Genomic DNA, 19,616 nt, shown 5'->3' on the forward strand with positions numbered 1-19,616 from the left:
AGTGAAGCCATACTGAGCACATGGGCTGGGAGCTTACCAATATGAGGTCCACAGATCCATGTGGCCGAATCCCAGGATGTTTGATACCAAACATCTCAGATTATTGACACTGATGCCAGTGTTGGATTCATTAACAAATGGACTCAGAGGGTACATCTGAGGTGCCCCCTGAAAACCTTTCAAACCACTAGTGTATGGCTGACTGGTCTGCACCAAGCTTCCACATACAGCCATGTGTCTGACCCCCTGAGGTGAGATCCTTGTGCTCCTGTGGGTCAGAAACAAAGCACGCTCTGGGTGGAGATATTTCACACCTACCTCCAAGCAGGAACAACATTGTAAGGCAGTGAGCCTCAAAGGCTTCCTGCCCTTTGTTTTGCTAGCCAGGTCCTCTCCAGCTACTGAAGATGACTGCCCAACTGACCAAGCCACACTTTTTGCAGCAAGGTCAACAGGAAAATTAGTAAGCAGGAGAGGTGTGTCCCCTCTCAGCCAGGACCACCCCCAAGGTGTCCTGAGCTGAAATGAGCCCCTCCTTTGGAAATTCTCCATATTGCTTTGGAGGATTTCAGCCAATAGGATTAGGGGTATGCCCCCTTCCCAAAGGAAGTGGACTGGCAATGGGCATAGTTACCCTAAAGGTAAGTAGCCCATTGGCTACTACCTTCCAGTCCCTGTAACCTCCCTAAATTGAGTATTTAGGGGCACCCATGAACCGTAATCCTTAGATTCCTTGTGACCTAAAGAAGTAGAAGGACCAAAGAGCTGTACCAGCAGTGAAGACTCCAGACAACAACTGACTTTGGCCCAGCCCTACCGGCCTGTGTACAGCCCTCGGAGAAACCTGCTCCAAAAAGTGACTCGTCCTGAGGGCCCAGTGACTTCCAAAACCATGGGAGGACTACCTGCCTTCCCCAAAGACCAAGAACTTCAGAGGACAGCATCCTTGTCCACAAAGAAACCAATAACAAGAACTCCAGTGCCCTGCTGACACGCACAACCAGGCCTCCGGACCCACCTCTGCACCCGAGGCCTCCGGCCAAGATGAAGTGGTCCACCAGTTCTAAGAAGGTTCCCCAGTGGTCCTAAGCTTAAATCCAGCCCAGAGTGACCTCTTCTGGACTCAACGACAACGCTTGTAGCCTCATCACAAAGGGTCCCTCACCCACGAATGGCTCCGGTAAGACTTTTCTGACGTCCAAAGACACTACTGCACCTGCAGCCCCAAGACCTTGGGGAGGTCAACTAATGGTGTCCCTGAGTTTCTCAGCATCCCAACAAACCTCAAGTCCACTGGTTCCATTCATTCTGCTTCCTGGTCCGAGTCAGCAGCCTTTGTTTGAAACCGTCATTCTCCATTGAGTTGTATTGGGCACCTGACGCTGTGTTTACACTCTACACCTGGTGGCCTCTGTGCTGCTGAGGGTGTTTGTTAGGTGCTGTCTCGTGGCCTCCCCCCCCCAGCGGTGGTACAAACCCCCAGAGCTTGACCACCAATTCCGATTTTACCTACCTTCAACTGACACCTCTTGGAGTGCCCCCAGTCTCCATTGATTAACATTAGGCCCCAGTAACCGAATCTGACCTCTGCACCCGACCGCCCCAGTGCCGCTGGTGGTGCAGTCTATAGAATTACCTGACCCTTGCCCAGTGTTGATCCTAAAACCCGAAGACTGGAATTGTAAGTCATGTACTTAACTGTGAAATTGCATGATTGTTTTCCTTCTGTAGGTTAACATTGAACTGTTTGAAAAATGCAGTGTGTCCACTTTTTATACTGAAAAATCATGATATTGCAAAACATATTTTACTGCAACAAAGTATCTTTGGTTCTAAGTAATTAACATACAAAAAAGCTATATTTGTTTTATAAACAATTGGTTTAGTCATTGAGCGTGTGTAATCATTTCTTGCCTGAGTGTGTACAACAAAGACTTAACACCCTCTGATAAGCCTAACTGCTCGCCCACACTACCACAAAAGACGGCATTAGTATTATCTACTTTAGCTCCTGTAAAGCCTCTGGGGATCCGCTGGACTCTGTGCACACTATACCTTACTTTTGTATAGTATATACAGAGCCGTCTTCCTAGAGTCACACAATAATCCACTTAACAACTTAATTTGAGTTAAATAGGATTTAATTATTAATTTAGGAAAAAATCAGTGTAGACCAATCTCAACATGATCATGTAAAAGTACAGAAGGATCAAGATAAGGCCAAATCTCCTGAAGAGATTTACTCTATATAATACAAAACAGACAACTAACTCTATAATGATAATGCAAACGATCAGGAAAAATAATTGAGTATTGAATGGCATGAGATGATTCTCCTAAATGAGCATGAGCAAGCTATCTTTCCCTACCTACCTTAATAGAGTAACCCTAAGCTAAGAGGCATTTAGTAAGGATGAAATCAGAAAGGTATCAGCTGTTGGAGTCTTTAGTAGAAGGCACTCCAACAATGGGTCAAGTAGCATAAAACCACAAAAGCAGAAGCATAGGTCTGCTCTAGGTGGAAACCTACGATGACTCTCCTGTCCCTCACTTTGTTCAGCATAAATATATCAATGGCAGTCAGAGTAGACAATCCCACATTATCTTTGCCAGGGAATTTCCACAGCTCTGGTACAACTGGATGCTTTCACCACCTTTCCCACATCGACAAGTTGCCGCTCTGCTCGTCCTTGGTCATTCCTCTCCTCTCCCGTGAGAACTCGCCTCTTTGCTCGTTACTGCACTTCTCCTTGCCAACTTTGTCTTCTCAGACCTTGCTATCTAAGGAAAACAGAACCCTTCTATGCTAACTAATGAGGTTTTCTCTCTCCATACCTGCAGTGGAAACAAAATACAAGTGCACACAATCTACATTGAAGGTTAAATACGAATTGCATGTTAAACCCTAAACAAGAGCATGAACTGAACTGGCTTCTCGAGGCCTACACTGGTCAACTTTAATAGTGCACAGGGTTACAGAATGCATGCACATTTCTACACACAATGAATTCAACTTCTTAATACATGTATAAATTGTAAAGAATTATAAAGACGTCATTTTAAATGCACCTGCATGAAATTAATTCCGGTTATACGTATAAAGGTTTAAACATTACTTTGTAACACATTCTAATCGCATAACCTCACAATGAGACACATTTATGTTAATTTATCCTGTCACGTTAATATGTAAATGTCTAATAAACCTTTATTAAACACGTTCTATACATGAATATTTCATGTGGAATACTTTAAATATGCACTACTCCACTTCCTTTAGTGATGTAAATTACCAAGAATATTTTCGAGTGCTGAATATGCATGAATATGGTGCACTCCTACAATATCTCAGATGGGATCAGGATTACACTTCTCCTGTTGTTTTCTTTTCCTTTCACTGTGGGTGTGCTCAGAAGAAATGGCTCTGCAGCCCTGTATCCTGACTAACTTTATGGTAAGTATATCTTTGTAGCTCGCTCATGTGTGACGTGGATCCCAGGATGCGTCTACTGTGGTGAATAACTCAATAACAAGTGGTAATTCATTGATAGGGTGTGGTTTAAATAGAAAACCGCACCCAAGATGGCCACCATTTTCGCAAGTTCTCATGGTCTCGCGGATGCACAGACATGGGTTTTCTCCGATTGGGATATACAGGCATGAGAAGCCAGCTGGTCCCCTTCCATCACAACCCCTTAAAATGTATCATTCTCATGTGCCAGGCCCAGAGATCCACATTGTTTATTTGAAAATAAAATTGAACATGCAGATCTTTCCTCAATCTGGATAATCTGCTTAGCATAAAGTGAACATATGAATCAGCCATGTCAATATACTTGTTTACGAATGACTAAGAACCAGGATTAAGAAGGTAATTAGAAGATGGCATGTACACAGAAGAGAAAAAGGAAAGAGAGAGAGAGAGAGAAGAAGAGAAGGAAGGAAGAGCAGTAGAGTAGCCTTCAAATAACAGCATGTATACAATCCAATAAAACAATATGCAAATGTTATTAATAAAAAGAAGAACATAGACATTTTTGTAATACAGCAGCAGAAAACTGGCTGAGAAAATCATGAGCAGGTGGAACAGTGACATTTGAAAGATATAAAGTAAGGGGTGACCATAAAATGTCTTTTTTAACTGACAGTTGGACAGATTGTAGTTTATATCTATCGAGCCTATGATTGTAACATACTAAATTTCACCATTGTTGAACGTTGAGATAGTCTCTCGATTTCCAATTAGATGTGATTATCTGTAAACCAATTGCTACTAAAATGTCTATTAATTTACCAATTATTCTATTATCTGACCACATGTTATGTAAGCCACCAAGGAATATTTTGTCAAAGAGAAGGAGACCAACACATTAGTAACAGCAAGACTTGAACCCTAAAAGTATAAACCGTCGGGCAGAGAAAAAACATATGAAATGAAAATAAAATTTATAAAGCGCACTACTACCCATAAGTGTCTAGGCACTAACTCAAGAAAGGCACACAACCGAGCAAAATGGAGAGTGAACCAGATGCAAGGTTTTACTGATTGAAAAGCCAAGTCTTTAGGGCTTTTCTTTATGCCAGTAAATTAGACTTCAATTCGAGATTGTGAGGCATGGAGTTCCATAACTTGGATCTGCAGGACAAAAAGCTGCAACCCCAGATGGATATTTTAAATTTGGGGGTAACTAGATTAAAGCTTGAGCAACAACGAAGAGGTAGAGATGGGATATAACGTTGAAAGTACTGTAGCAGATATTCAGGTCCAGAGTTGTGCAAGGCTTTCACAGATATGCATATGGCCTTAAAGGCTATACGCTTCTTGACAGGAAGCCAATGGAGCTGAGTTGCGGCCTGCAAGGCTGACTTGTGTTTGAGAATTCTCAAAAGCAGGTGGGCGGGCTCATTCTGAAGAATCTGTAGTTTGCTTAAGAACCTTGCTGTGTTGCTAGGTAACCAGTTTGCCTTGCATCCTCGTGTGGCATAGAATGTTTGGATTTGGTTGGGATTCTGGTTCCACTGTGTGGTTGACCAGAATCATTGCTGGAGAGGAGATGGAAGATGTACCTTACTGATGCTCCTCAGTTATTAAAGGAATCTACTATTGAATCGTCTCATCTCCTTACTTCAACTGGTGACTGAGGAGCTGAGGAGCATCGAACCCACGTTGAACCTTTGGATTTGGATTTGGATTTTCTTTTTTTTTTTTTTTAAATCGGAACTATCGCTGTCTGTGATATTTTATCTTCTGTGAACCTGTATTTTAAGTGTGCGGAGCTATTCTTCGCTGGAAGTGGATCAATTCCAGGGGATCTCTGTATTTGCCGGCCGTCAGAGATTGCATCATTTAAAGTGGAGTGCTTCCAATACAATTATAGTGGAACGAGATCTCAATGGTTACCTGCCGTTGAGAGATTGCATCGTTTGAAGTGGGCTTGGAACCCCATCGCAATCTCGGATCTTCGGAGGTGCTGGTAACGTTCCTTGCTGAAGCTTCGGAGCCGGCGAGTTCCTGTGACGTCCTTCTGCATAGCAGAGCAACGTCATCACGTGTGCCACGCTCGGTGGCGCTGGTAATGTTCCCTACTGAAGCTTCGGAGCCGACGAGTTCCTGTGTCGTCCTTCCGCATAGCGGAGCAACGTCATCACGTGTGTCAAGCTGCGTGACCTCCCTTGTCGGCCATTTTGAGGAATGTATATTCGTTGCTAAGTTACCAAGCATCGGATCGGACTGATCGGACTGATCTACTGATCGCGTATGTATGCAATTTATTTTTATCTAACCACGCACAGCCGGCAAGCAGGAGTATCAACATTTGCATCATAAACAAGGTATTTATAATACCACATTGGATACTTGAACAAGGGGATCGGGATCTTTTTATATACTGGTCATCTTATCACCAATCAAACTATCCTGTATTGATAAGTCACCATGTCTACTGAGGGCACAAGTCCATCTCAGATCAATAATGCTAATTTTAGCATTTCTATTCCTCAACCATTTTGGGCCACAGGAAATGAACCCCCTCTCAACCTTTTCTGTATATTTATGAAAAGCGCATTCCAATAGTCCATTTGAGAAGTAATCAAAACAGAAACCACAGCTTTCTGCAGTTCCTGTGGGATAAAAGGAAGGACTTTCCTCAGTACTGTTGTGTAGTTCCTAGGAATCCCCAGGATCAGCACTTTTTGGATGACCTAAAATGAAGGCTTGGTGTCCAAACTGATTGCAGACACCCCCACAGGATACGTCAGCTGCTAGACCAGCTAGCTCTACAGTGTCACTACCGCCCCCTGTATCTTACAGTGGTGTAGGTAGTTTCTGGCAACCACTGAACATGACAACCCTGATTCCACAGGGATTGTGGAAAACAGTACAGTCCTTTTCGTTCAGGCGGTTAGGATGTTTTAATAAGAATTTATTGGTTCAGCGTCAGTCTTGTGTCAAACTTCTTTGCTGCAACGATCAGGAGACAGAAGCATAAGAAAAAAATCGCAAGTACTAATATGGTAAACAGTAGATACATTTCTACCATAGTGCTAAGAAGATGGGCATGTACAGTTCAAATGAAACAGTAACATTTGCATACTCCTATAATAGGCACACTATGTAATTTGCCTAAATGTACCAAGCCTGGATATGTAGGTGTAGCATGTATATGTGCATATGTGACTCCGTCTGATTCCAGGTTACCTCACCGCCCTAACATCCATGATGGTAAGTGACTGTGGCCGGAGCGCTACTTGAGGAGGCGCTTTCATCCCCTTACTTCCGCTGGGGTCTCCAACCGATGCTCTCAACATTTGGCCGCTCACAGCCATGGGGAGCTAGCACCACTGTGGTCCGTTCCCGTTGTTGGGTCTTCTGACACGGAAACCACGGTGGGCGCCTGTGACCCCGGGACACCCACAGCCTATGATGTACGATTCGACAGTTGTTTACCTTGGCTTTGTGAGCGTTGGGTGCTACCACGGTGACTCCTATATTGTTAACTACCCCCTGGTTGTTTTTGCCGCTTAGTTCCCTAGCACGTCCCACTCGTTCAGGTGACCTGCACTCACCCATGGATCTATTCTCTCCCCAATTATTAGGACACACCGTTGGTGTCCGTTAGACCGCCGGACTCCGTTGCAGGCTGCATTTGACAGCCACCTTGGTGAGCCCTGCTCCCGTTTCTCTGTTATTTTTATTTTTATAATTTTTAACGAATCTATTGTGTTATAACTAGCTTCACCCTCATTGTTATCTACTTAATGTTTGAGGTTATCATGCTCACCATCGTGTATCTGCACTATTGGCAACCACATCACACGTGTTTGTGCATGATATTTTATCCAAATCACTACACCACAGCACGGTGTAGAGCATGGGTGTACGAGCACTAGTCTGACCAGTACACCTCATCTGAGTATTAGACGTAACTTGAGAATATGTTCTGTTGTAATACATATTTGTACTTTGTCCCCACCTGCTGGGTACCTACCTGAACACATGGTATGTAGAGTCTCACTTGTCATGTTGTGTAGATAGTTTCTTTGGTCCTGACGAAGTGCCCTGATCCTTCGGATGCTGAGAGTACGAAACATGTTGACCACCTAAGAGTAGAGCACACATAGCTAGAAACCTTACATCTAGTTCACTGCCTCTCTTTTTGTTTTAACTAGGCAGTTTACCTTCCCAAATATAATTATTTTAAGGTCTAACTGACCTATTTTAATCCACCCATTTCACATCTACACACTCTAGGCCTCTTACCCCCACCTCACCCTACGGCAGGAACAGAAGATCCCCGCCAAAGAGCCCCGTACTGGGTGCCCATCAGGTATTGCAGCGCCGACCTGACTAGGGGCAGGCTCATATGATGAAGCATGACACCTAGCTTGCTAGGTGTGTGAGAGCCCTAGTTCCGACAAGGGAGATCCCTCCCTTCCCCCCTGTTTTCTCTCCGGGTGGAATGAGCAACATCTGATGCCACTCCCACCTGTATCTTTACGTTCACTTACTCCAATTCTGAGGAACTCCATACCCTTTTTTTGCTCCATATGTGTATGTAGCCAGGAATCCCATAGGGAAGCTCCACCCCGCTCACCTGATGGTAGAGAATAAAGGACCCTGTCTCTGCTCCGAGGGTGACACCCCGCAAGGGATGTCAGACCGCTGCGTGTCAAAGATTCAGCATGCAGGACCCCGTGTCAGTATGGAAATAATTCTCCTCTACTTTGCAGGGGGGAATAAGGGTCTTATATACTAGAGTGGTCACTCCAGGGTTTCTTCTAGAATCGATATGTTTAGAAAACATTCATAAATGTTTTTGAAACAATCCTAAATGTTTTCTAAAACAATGCGATCATGCACAGTGGGCTGTTGGCCAAGGATGAAAAGAAGTGGTGACCCTTACAGTATAATTATGCATTGCCTGAGGGCATGTTTATGTACGTCAGGTACAGGGATTATGTTAAACTACTAAGAGCCTGGTGTCGAAGAGATAGGAGCAAGCTACTATGTAAAAGGTCACCTGTTCAGAACCCTTATTGTCGTGTGGATGGTGCAATGTTTGTAAAAAGGGGGCATACATGACAGGAATAGCCTAAAAGACATGACAGTACCTTAAGCAAGAAGGAGGAAGAGGATGTGATAGAGTTAATTTGACCTTTGAAGGACAGTTTACTGTCAAACAGTACCCTGGGTTTTTTACTTTTATGGCTGAACTGGGATAAGTGCCAAGTTCCTGGGACCACCAGCTTGGGGACCCAAAAGAAATGTTTCTGCCAACACATAGGACCCTGAAAGTAAGTTACGATGCCAAGTGCCATGTTTGAGAAGTTTAAGTTTAAACAGACGAGCTGAAGTGAAAAAAGTCTGTTGTGGAAGTAGTTGTTTTTTGTTATGACTCCCTAGAATTTCAGTGTCAGTCAATATGTGGGCATGATCTGAAATTAGAATTGATCCAATCTCAGAATTAGTGAGGTGAGGAAGCAGATGTTTACTTAAAAAAGGGGATAAATTCTGGTTTGCGAACCATGAGCTGTGGGATAAAAGGAATATTCTCTAAGCACTGGATTAAAAATGCTCCATGCATCAGACAAGTGATGATGGGATATAGTACGCTGACAGGTTTTATGTGCTTTATGGGGAAAAAACTTGGTAGATGATAATCGCTTTAGAAATGGGTCTAAAACCTGATTGCAGTATCCACCCTATATGACATTTTTCAGTGTTTTATTGAGAGATCTGTTTCCAAAAGTCAGAGTCTGGGTGTGTAGGACAGTATTCATTTAGTATTGTGAAAGTGGTATCATCTATCTTAAGTGTAACTACAACCCATTGGTCTTCAGTATCCCATTCTTGGGAAATAAGTGTAGTTTTTAAATGTTTATGACACAGAATAACCACTCCATTTGTTTAGAAGAACAGATGTGAAAAATAACATATCACCCACCAAAATATTTTCAACATTGTGATTTCCTTGGTAGTTAGATGAGTTTCTTGTAATAAACTCACTTGACATTACAGTTCAGACAAGTGTGACAATACACATTGAGGTTTGACAGGGTTTTTGAAATCCTTTACATTCCATGTTACAAATCTAAAAGCCATATTCGAAAAAGACATAGCAAAAACACAGCATCATGTATGAAGGAATAAACAACGGGCAATAGAATAGGAAGACAAAAAAAGACAAAGCAAGTAAGAAAAAGAAAGTAAAAAGTGTAGAGAAGAATAGATAGCAAAGAGAAGAGCATAAACAGAACATATGAATGAGAGAAGACAATACAGGAAAAAATCCATTGCTAATGAAAGAAAACTTTAAAAAAATAACATCCCAAAGGTTAAGTGTGGTAGCGGAACACCTAATGGGATGTGCCTATCCTGGCTTCGAAGAGTGAGAACTGGAACACAGCAATGACAAGAGAGTATAATAGGCAATGTACTAAAACACATAATGAGAACAAAAATGAATGAGCATGCCTAACCCAAGGCAGTTACATCACATGTAGAGATAGATAATAAAATATAAAAACAAGACTATATACTTACCACAAATGACATAATATGTTTTTGATGATATTGACAAGATGAGGCAGGGGTAACAAGGGCAAAAGTTAGAATTCAATGTCCATCGATCACTAAAACATATTAAAAAGAAAAATGTACAAATAAATGAGAGACAAAAGGGTCATTACAAAAACACAAAACGAGCAACCTGAAAAATGATTAAGTAAACCAGTTTAAGATTTAGCATTAGTTGCAATTTCCATATCCTCCTGACTGTGCTGATGTAGGAAGTTTTTTGACAATTAGGGTCCTCGAAAATATATGGTTTGGCTTTATAAGTAATTTTAAAGAAACACAGGTGGACTCAACCATATCTAATGTTTACAGTCTTCAACTGAAGACGCATTTCCAGAAAACTCTTTTGCTGCAGTGGCCTTAGAAGTGTCTTGTGAAAGTAGACCCTGCTTCCAGACCATAACAGGGCACCCTTTTGTTCGGCAACTGACAGTACTTGCACCAAATCTGTGAACTGTAATAAGCGAATATTAATTCCCTTGGGCTCTGAATGAAGGGACAACGATGCTTTACGGCCTATGCAGTGTGCTCTTTGTATGCCGATTAAATCTCGGTCTGGAAGGCGAACGATGGAAGGAATTACTTTTTGCAAGAAAGCGATCATAATAGAGCCTTCTGAATTCTCAGGTATGCCATATAGCTGAAGGTTGTTCCTTCAATTCCTATTTTTTACGTCTTCTGTGAGTTTTTTCTTTTGCAAAATGTCCTTTGCCAAGTGAGAGAAGTCAGGGATAGAATCTTCCACATCACTGACCCATTGTTCAATGGCAGAAATGTGTTATTCATGAGAGGACCATTTCTCTTCAATACGCTGAAGAGAAACATTAGTCTTGACAAAAACATGCTTTAGAGCTCTAATTTTCTCAAATATATCCTCCAAAGTGAAAGATATAGGACACTTTGAGGGAGACTCTAAATCTTTTTTTGGTCTCATAATGGATCCAGAAGGTTTTTTTAGGAATAGCAACTGACTCTGAAGAGAGAGAAGGCACACTACGTTCACAGCCACTTTCCATGATGGATGAGAGATAGTCAGGACCTAGTTCTTTTTGACGTTGAGATCTTTTAATTACAGGTTTTGTAGTAACAGCGGATAGCTCAGGACACAACTTCAGTCCACAGAATTTACGCATAAAGAAAAGGCAACTGGCAACATAGCGATACTTTATATGCCATGGTAGGCCCATAATTCCCTCAAGAGTAGAGAAATGCCCTGAATTATATGTCACTACACTGTCTGGAAGAATCAACTACTGTTAGAGGAGAAGGAGTGACGACATTGAACATTGTTTATTTATTTTATTTATTTATTTTATTTAAGAAGTTTTTTATAGCGCTGGCCTGACCCTAGGGTATCGGAGCGCTTTACAGCAGGAAACATTGCATAGATTCAACAACACAAAACAGTAGAGTGACACAATAACAGTGCAAGACAGACTAAGTTTTTGTAGTCCTTCGGAGCCTTGGCGTTGGAGCAGAGCGCAGTCTCAGCTGGCTGCTCCGATTGATCCTATCCACTCCCTAGGGAGCGGTTGAGGAACAAGATTTTGAGTTGGCTTTTGAATTTTGCAAAGGAGGGAATCGTTCTGATGTGGGGGGGAATAGAGTTCCAGATTTTTGGAGCGCTACCGGCGAAGGACCGATCTGCAGTTTTTTGTTTTCGAGTTTTTGGTGGGATGAGTAGAAGGGAGTTTGAGCTTCTGAGATTCCTAGCCTGACCGGCTTTTTTGAGTTTTTTTGCCAGATATTCGGGTTTGCCGGTATGTAGTGCTTTATGAGTGAGGCAGGCTGTTCTGAAGCTAATCCGTATTTCGACCGGAAGCCACTTAAGTTCCCTGAGTGCAGGAGAAATGTGGTCAAATTTCTTGATACCGGTGATCATTCTGGCTGCCGTATGCAGCGTCGTTTTGAGGGGAGCCAGGTGCGATTTTGGAATTCCAGATAGGACTGCGTTCCCATAGTCCAGTCTTGACAGTACCAGAGTTTGGGTGGCCTGTTTGAGATCAGTGGGAGGGATGAGGGGTTTTATTTTGTTCAGTAGTCTGAGGTTTAGGAAAGCGCTCTTGGCCGAATTTTTGATATGTCTGGTCATGTTCAGTTTCGGGTCTAGAGTGATGCCTAGTGATTTGACAGAATCTGCTAGAGTGAGATTTCTTTGAGCGCATCGACAGCCTTTAGCCATTCGGCAATTTGGGGGTTTTCTTCCTTATTCGACATGAGGAGTGTCTCAGTTTTGTCCGGATTTAGTTTAAGGTGGTTGCAATATAGCCAGTGTTGAACATCGCTCAGTACGTCATTGAGTCTTTGAATGTCTTTGAGGGAGGTAGTTTCCAAATATATCTGAGTATCATCAGCTTAGAGATGGAAGCGGACGTTGGCTTTTTTGAGTAGTTTGGAGAGAGGCTCCATGTAGATGTTAAAGAGTTGTGGGGATAGCACCGAGCCTTGAGGGACACCCTTGTTGACTTGGTGGAGGTCGGAAGCGAAGTTTTTGTTTTTTATTTTTTGCGTACGGTTGTGCAGGAAGGAGGAGAACCATTGGAGGACCACTTCGCCAAGGCCGGCTCTTTCTTGGAGAGCCCTAAGGAGCAGATTGTGATCTACCGTGTCAAATGCTGCCGAGAGGTCAAGGAGTATGAGGAGGCAGCATTGGTCAGAGTCAAGTGATCTGTGGATATCGTCAATGATGTTGAGGATCGCGGTTTCTGTGCTACAGCCTTTTCTGAAGCCAGATTGGTGGGAGTCCAGTAGGTTGATGTTGTTCAGGTGTTGGGTTAGTTGTTGGAGAACGCATCTTTCGAGGGTTTTGGACAGAAGGGGGAGATTCGAAACAGGTCTAAAGTTATTCAGTTCCGTAGTGTCAAGGCCGGGTTTTTTCAGCAAAGGTGTGACTTGTCCCATTTTAAGGCAGTCTGGAACGACTCCATTTTTTAAGGAACTATTTATGATTGTGCACCAAAGCGGGGCTAGGGTCTGCTTCAGTTTTTTGGTCAATAGGGGAGGAATGGGATCTAGGATATGAGCTGATGGTTTGGAGGTGGAGATCAGCGTGACAATCTCGGATTCTTGTATGGGGCGGAAGCTGAGCCAGGAACTGGAGGGGGTACCGGGAGAGATGTCGAGCGACCCGGACGTGATGCTTCTTGTAGGGTGTGTATTGATGGTGTCGAGTGTAAGTTCGATCTTATTGATTTTATCCTTGAAAAAGTTGGCGAAGTTGTCGCAGAGTTCTTTGGACGCCTGTATAGAGGAGTTCACGGGTTTGGAGGTTTGTTTCCAGATGATGCTATAGAGCTCTTTAGGTCTATTTTTTGCGCTGTCCAGCGCGGAGCGGAAAAAGCTGGATTTCTTGTTTTTTATGTGGTTGTTGTACTTCCTACGGGCTGTTTTGAGTTGTTCGCGGAGGATGGAGGTAGGGTTATTCCTCCAGCTTCTTTCTTTGGCTCTTAGTTTTCTCCTTTCAGAATTCAGGTCAGAGTTGAACCATGACCTGGATGGAATTGCTCTGCTTTTTTTCAGTTTTAGGGGAGCAAGCTGATCAAGCATGGTCACTAGCTTTGCGTTGTAACGATCGGTGAGTTCAGCTGTGGAGAGGAGGTCGTTGGTTTGGGGAAGATGCGAGTTTATCCTGTCTTCAAGGATTTCCATGGGAATCTGAGAGAAGTTTCTGATCCATTTGGGAGGGTCTTGCATAGGCGGTTGGGAAACAATTTGTTGGTTGATGTGGAATAAGATCATGTGGTGGTCCGACCAGTCCACGGGGAGTATGTGGTTGATTGTAATTGCGTTTCGTTGAGCGATGATGGCATCCAGGATGGCTCCTTTGAAGTGTGTCTCCTCCGCGCAGTATTGGGTTAAATTGTTGTCATGGAGGAGATTGGAAAGCGTTTGAATTAGCGGGTTGGTAGTTTCATTCCACCGCAGGTTAAGGTCACCAAGGATTAGGTAGTTGGCATCTCCTAGTGCACATTGAGCTATCAGGTCAGATAAATCCTCACCGAATACGGAGGTGTTGCCTGGTGGATGGTAAAGAAGGTAGCAGAGCAGAGTTCCATTATCTTTGGTCTTTATGTTGGTTGAGAGACATTCGAATGTGTTGTATTTGCAGGATTCTATTTCCAAGATGACCATGTTGTCTTTATGAATGATAGCTACTCCTCCCCCTCGTTGGTCTTTTCTGTCTTTGTTAATAATGGAAAAGCCTGGTGGCACAAGCATGTCTAAGCATGGTGAGGAGAGCTCGTTGAGCCAGGTCTCCGTGATGAATGCGATGTCGATGTCCTGAGAGGATGGCTTCTGCTAGTTCCGTAGCATGCATGGACGCCGACCTGCAATTAATGAGCAAGCAGTTGGTGGAAGGCTCTTCGTGGCTAGGGATCATTGCTTTGGGGGCCCTAGGTAGGGTGGAGAGGCAGGGCAGTCTAGGGTTTTTTTTTGCACGGAAGGTCTTTTCGGAAACCCGTGATCATTAGGATTTTGGATTTTGGGGAGTTGGTTTGAGGTGTGTCATATGAGGAGGCTAGATCAGCTGCTTCTTTGTCCGTCATTGCAGCTTCTGTCCTAGTGGGTCTTGAAGTCAGAGGCACGATATTGGTATTTGAGCGTCTCTGAGCCCTAGTGGGGAGGGCTGAGTTTCTCAGGGAATTTTGTGACCAGGTTTCCGCGACCGGTCTTGGTAGCCTCTGCAATCGTGACCCGGTGGTTGCTGAGGGCCAGGTAGGGCACTTGTGGTGGTTGGTGTTGAATGTAGAGGGTACCCAGGGGGGGGATTGGATGGACCTGCGTTCCTTGTCTAGGTTGGTGATGATTTCGGACAAGCCCCGGTAGATCGAGTCTATCTGGCTTTCTAGTGACGTGAGCCGCTGTCTCATGGAGTTGTGTGAGGGGGTGAGGACGTCTTGGGGCGGTTCGCCCTGTGTGTTATAATTCGTGTTTATGGAATGTTGCCTATCCTTCATTGTGTAAGACATGGTGTCGCTTTTTGGGATCAAGCGAGGGGGGTGAGTTGGCTCAATGTGTGAGTTCAGCTTTCTGAGATCTGTGCGAGCGCTAGTGTGGTTAAAGGTCACTGTCGGCAGAGCTTGTCCACAGGGTTGTGGTGGATGGGTCCGGTTAGGAAGAGGGTTAGTACTTTCTTTGGAAAGTTGGAGAGCATGCTTTGTGGAGGCGCCGTAGTGGGGGATGCCTCGGGGGAGGTGGGCAGCGGGGGCGCAGGGTGGGGTGGCGATAGTGTGAGTAACCCTTGGGCCTGTGATAGCCAGTCCCAAAAAATAAAAAGATCTGTGTTAGATAGTTTGCAATTAAAATAAATGAATAGTCATAATGGAAAAATCAGTAAAATAACAAGTAAGGCATCAAAACTGCAGAGTTGTCTTAGATGGAGAAGCACAAGAAGCATATATAATGAATATATATGTAGAGTGACCAGAAGGGGGATAGCACTGCCATGAATGCAGTAGAAGCTGCCTATTCCACAAGAAATGGTGAGAAAAATTACCCCCTGCTTACATTATAAACACCTCAGGATAATGATGAGGTAAAATCAAAATGGTGGTCGTTCCAGTGGTGAAGACGCTGAGGCATTATTCAGTAGAGACAAACCATGGAGCTAACACCAAAACAAGCCAGAACTGTGGCTCCTGATTTCCAACATCAAAATTCCACAGAAATAAGTGTGTAGCTCCATGAAAGCTGCTGTAATCCTGTCTATTTGTTGGAGCTGCTCGGAATCTTCACAGACTGAAGGCCATCTTACGTGGCATCCGCGCATGCCTCCCCTAGTTACCACGGGGCATATTATCAAGAACTGCTTGGGCTTGATAATATGCCCTTGAGAATTCCAATAGAAGCCCAGGTTCACACCAGAACATGGGCTTCTATTGGAATTCTCTAGGGCAGGGCTTTCCAAACTCTGTGTCGCGACACAATACTGTGTCGCCTGCCATGTGCTGGTGTGTCGCGCGATGTCGGCCAGATGCGGTAAAATTCAGTTTTTGAAGAGGACTGCGCATGTCAGTGACGCAGTACGGTACGTGGAGGAAGGAGAGGGAGAGCGTTCCCTTTGCCGCGCGGGTCAAATGCACTATCAGTCCACAGAGCCGCCTCTGCTCCCCGTTCCATGCGCTCGGTACGGCGCAGTTTTGACAGGAGAGGCAGCCCGGGTGCTCACGCAACCATCAGGTAAAAACAATGTCACCATTTAAATTATTTAATTGTACTCTGAACATTTGGAAAATGTGAGGTGCATCAACAAGTGGCCAGCCAGGGCAACATTGTAAAATAATCCGTATAGCTTCGGCAATATTTGTAAATCTATAAGTCACGCGATAAGCATTATTATGTGCCATGCAGTGGCGTAGCAAGGGGGGGGCGGTGGGGGCGGTCCGCCCCAGGCGGCACTATTTTGGGGGCGGTGGCGGCTGGTGGTTGAGCATGGCGGAGTTTATGATTTGGGGACACTGACATACACTGACTCACCACCTACCCCCACACGTGCGGCTGAGTCTGTTGCTGCTGAGGTCATAGCACTGTCTGCACACGTGACGTGCACAGAGAAAGCGCACTGGCTGCAGTGCATGCACGCACGCACCACCTAGCAAAGTGGTGGTGGTGCGTTGCGCGGTCGTGTACCCTGTTATCACGCATAAAGTGCCTCAACTCAGCTCGCTGTCAAGTGTCCCGAAAGCTATGGCTGATGAGTGTTAAAAAAATACGATTTGGTAAAAGCAGAGAGTGGCAGAAAGCGGAAGAGCACAGTGCATGCTGCTCGGCAGGCCAGGTTTGAGGTTGAGGGAGGGGCTGGCTGAGCTTAAGTGCAACACTTGAATTCGTACTGCGCGGCACGGCACACTGGTCAGGGGTGTGTCTGAAACTCAGTTATAGAATGGTGGCGCGGTATTTAAAATCAGTTTCGTTTTGCTAAATGTTGCAGTGCTTCCTGCGCTTTCTCTTACATATGTGCACGTCACGTGTGCAGGCAGTGCTGGTGGCTAAAACATAGGATAACTGCAGCGGCCTGCAATGTGGTGGTTTATGGAACTCAACTGCACTGCCCAGAGAGGGCTGCAGCTAGTAGGTGAGCGATCCTTGCCGCCACAGAGGCGACCCAGACAGCCCTCGGCCCGTGTATGGAGCTGCTCTCGCCGACCGACCTGCCCGGAATGTGTGGACTGACTCACATGGATTCAGTCACCACCGCAGGTAAATAATTTAGCGCATTATGGTTGGTGTGAAGGGCAAAGAAGCTGCTCTGTTGCCGGGGATCTGAGTTTGTCCACTGTGATCGTCGTCAGGGAATCGATTTTTTTATGTTGTTATTCTTAGTGTCACTTATAGTTTCGTTTTCTCGATGTAATAAGAACGCAAGTTTCCAACGGAATGTGGAGCTTCTCTGCCTTTTTCAAAGGCTGTTTTTTTTCTACATTTCAGTGGGGGTGGGAGGGGGGAGTCAGACACGCTGTGGAGAGTGTATCTTTGCCCCTTAGCTGTTCACACAGACTTTTCTCTCCCGCTCGCACACACAGTCAAGAGAGGAGCAGGGAGATGCAGCCATGCAGGGGAGAAGTGTTATCACGGATTGTCCAGCAAGAGGAGCTCCTCAAAGCGTGGACTTTTTAAACACCCTGCTAAGCTCTTTATTTCATGAGAGCGTGCCGGACCCAGGGCCAAGTCAGCAGTTGTTGGGCAGGGTGTGTGTGCTGCAGATCGGAACATATAAATTCTCCCTACTTCCACGGACAGAGTAATTCCACAGTCGTACGCACATATACTCATCATAAGCTAGGGCCTATCACACTAACATTCATTCTATTACTCTATCCACACTGAAGATGCGAGAGAAAACCTAGACCAATCTGCATCTAATGCGAGGTCAATGCGACCTAAAAGATATGTCTTGAGTCATGATTTTAAACACAGGAAATACATTCAGAACTCGATAAATGACAAAGAAATAACCACCCGACACTGATATTCAAACAAAGGTTATCTTTTATCTAAATTAGTTCCAATGAAAGTCAATCATTAGCAAAATCATTATTCTCATAGTTACCTATTCTAGCTAAATGGGTCAGGACAGGTCTCTCAGTAAAGTCTCCCGAGTCGCCGTCCTCTCGATCAGCGTCGATCCTCTCGAGCATAGGTTCAAGAAGAAGTGGCCTTAGACCCTCTCTAGTCTAACATTATTTATAGTGAAACTAACAAAATAAAAGTAACAAACAAATCCTAAACGTCCGTTGAGCCGCTGAGCAGAGCGAGCAGGAAAGGATGTTGACTCGCAACATTTGGAAAACCTCCGCTCACAAAAATCACAAAAATAAAAACACGGAAGAAGGAAACTCAAGCTAGAAAACGATACATCCATGAATGATTTTCCTCGGAACCATAGCGAAGCCACCGCAAGTTTATCAGAGTTCATTGTGCCTTTATTCTTCTCCAAGGGCAATTGGCAGCAAGCCTGGAGCTGCTGTCCTCACGGAAACTTTTAATACAGCCAGAGGCCATGGTCAGGTGGTTTTCAACCATGTTCAGCAAGGCCTCTCGTCACATTTCAATCACTCGAGTGCAGGCTGTAAATATCGGCCATCTTGGTTTAGGCCAAAACGGACCATCTTAATTAAAAGAAAAACAAAACAACGTTACCACATCATAATGATTATACAGTGTTAAGTCCCACTAATACCCTTATGTGTATGTAATTACCTAGCCATCTGCGACACAAAGAAGCATTAAAGCACGTTATTTTGAAAGCGCAAACACGAAACAAAAAGCACTTTAACCACACATACTTAATTAACTTGCACACCAACCTAGTTCACGTATTAATTAGGCAACATAAAAGCATTCCCACGTATATTTCTCTCATTAGTAATGTTGATTAATCAAGACTTTAACGAAGTTAGTAATTAATGATTAATTATCAGTAATTTTAATCATGACATATAAACAAAACTGGAGCTTAAATCTCAATAAATTTTCAATAGAAAACTCTGCTCCAGTAATCCCCCCTTTGGTGATATATTATCACCACAAAAAACAACCCAAAAAAAAATTTAGTCCCAATTTTTAGGAGAAATTGAAATGTCTCTTTTTTTTTAACGACACTACACACCAGACTCCCTCTCATCATCCCTTTTCGACTCCAAGTAAACACTCTCCCTCAATTCCTATAATTCTATTTCTTGTGGGTCTCTCTTTGACCTCTTTTGTTTCTTTTCAATATTTTCTCTAATTATTCTCTTTTTCCCTCCCCTGTTTTTACAACACAAACACCCCAATCTTAGTATCAATAAAGCAACAACTACACATGTCAATGGAAATAATATCTTACCAATAATGGTACTACCTATCTTAGCAATAAAACTCTTAACAGCAACTATCTTATTAGCTATTTTAGTCCAGATACTTTCAGCTTCCAGTGGTACTAATTCTTCATGCAAATCTGTAATATTTTTGATATAGATCTTTAGATCTTTGCTTTCATCAGGAATGTAAGTGCAACAATGTTGAACCTTCAGCATTCCACAGACTCCACCCTCCTTGG

The 19,616-nt window shown here is 43.9% G+C and overlaps 1 long non-coding RNA gene across 1 annotated transcript in view; it reads right to left on the minus strand.

Moving 5' to 3' along the window:
• Nucleotides 1–2,303: 2,303 nt before the first annotated feature.
• Nucleotides 2,304–19,616, minus strand: part of LOC146860336 (uncharacterized) — a 54,210-nt gene continuing 36,897 nt past the window's right edge. Inside the window, exons 2-3 of the long non-coding RNA XR_014979139.1 lie at nt 10,043–10,131; nt 2,304–2,835 (exon numbers count right to left, since the gene is read on the minus strand). This is a non-coding gene — a long non-coding RNA (uncharacterized LOC146860336). The remainder of the gene's footprint in view (nt 2,836–10,042; nt 10,132–19,616) is intronic.

This window comes from Triturus cristatus, chromosome 3_1 (assembly GCF_964204655.1).
Source record: "Triturus cristatus chromosome 3_1, aTriCri1.1, whole genome shotgun sequence".
NCBI classification, from domain to species: Eukaryota; Metazoa; Chordata; class Amphibia; order Caudata; family Salamandridae; genus Triturus; species Triturus cristatus.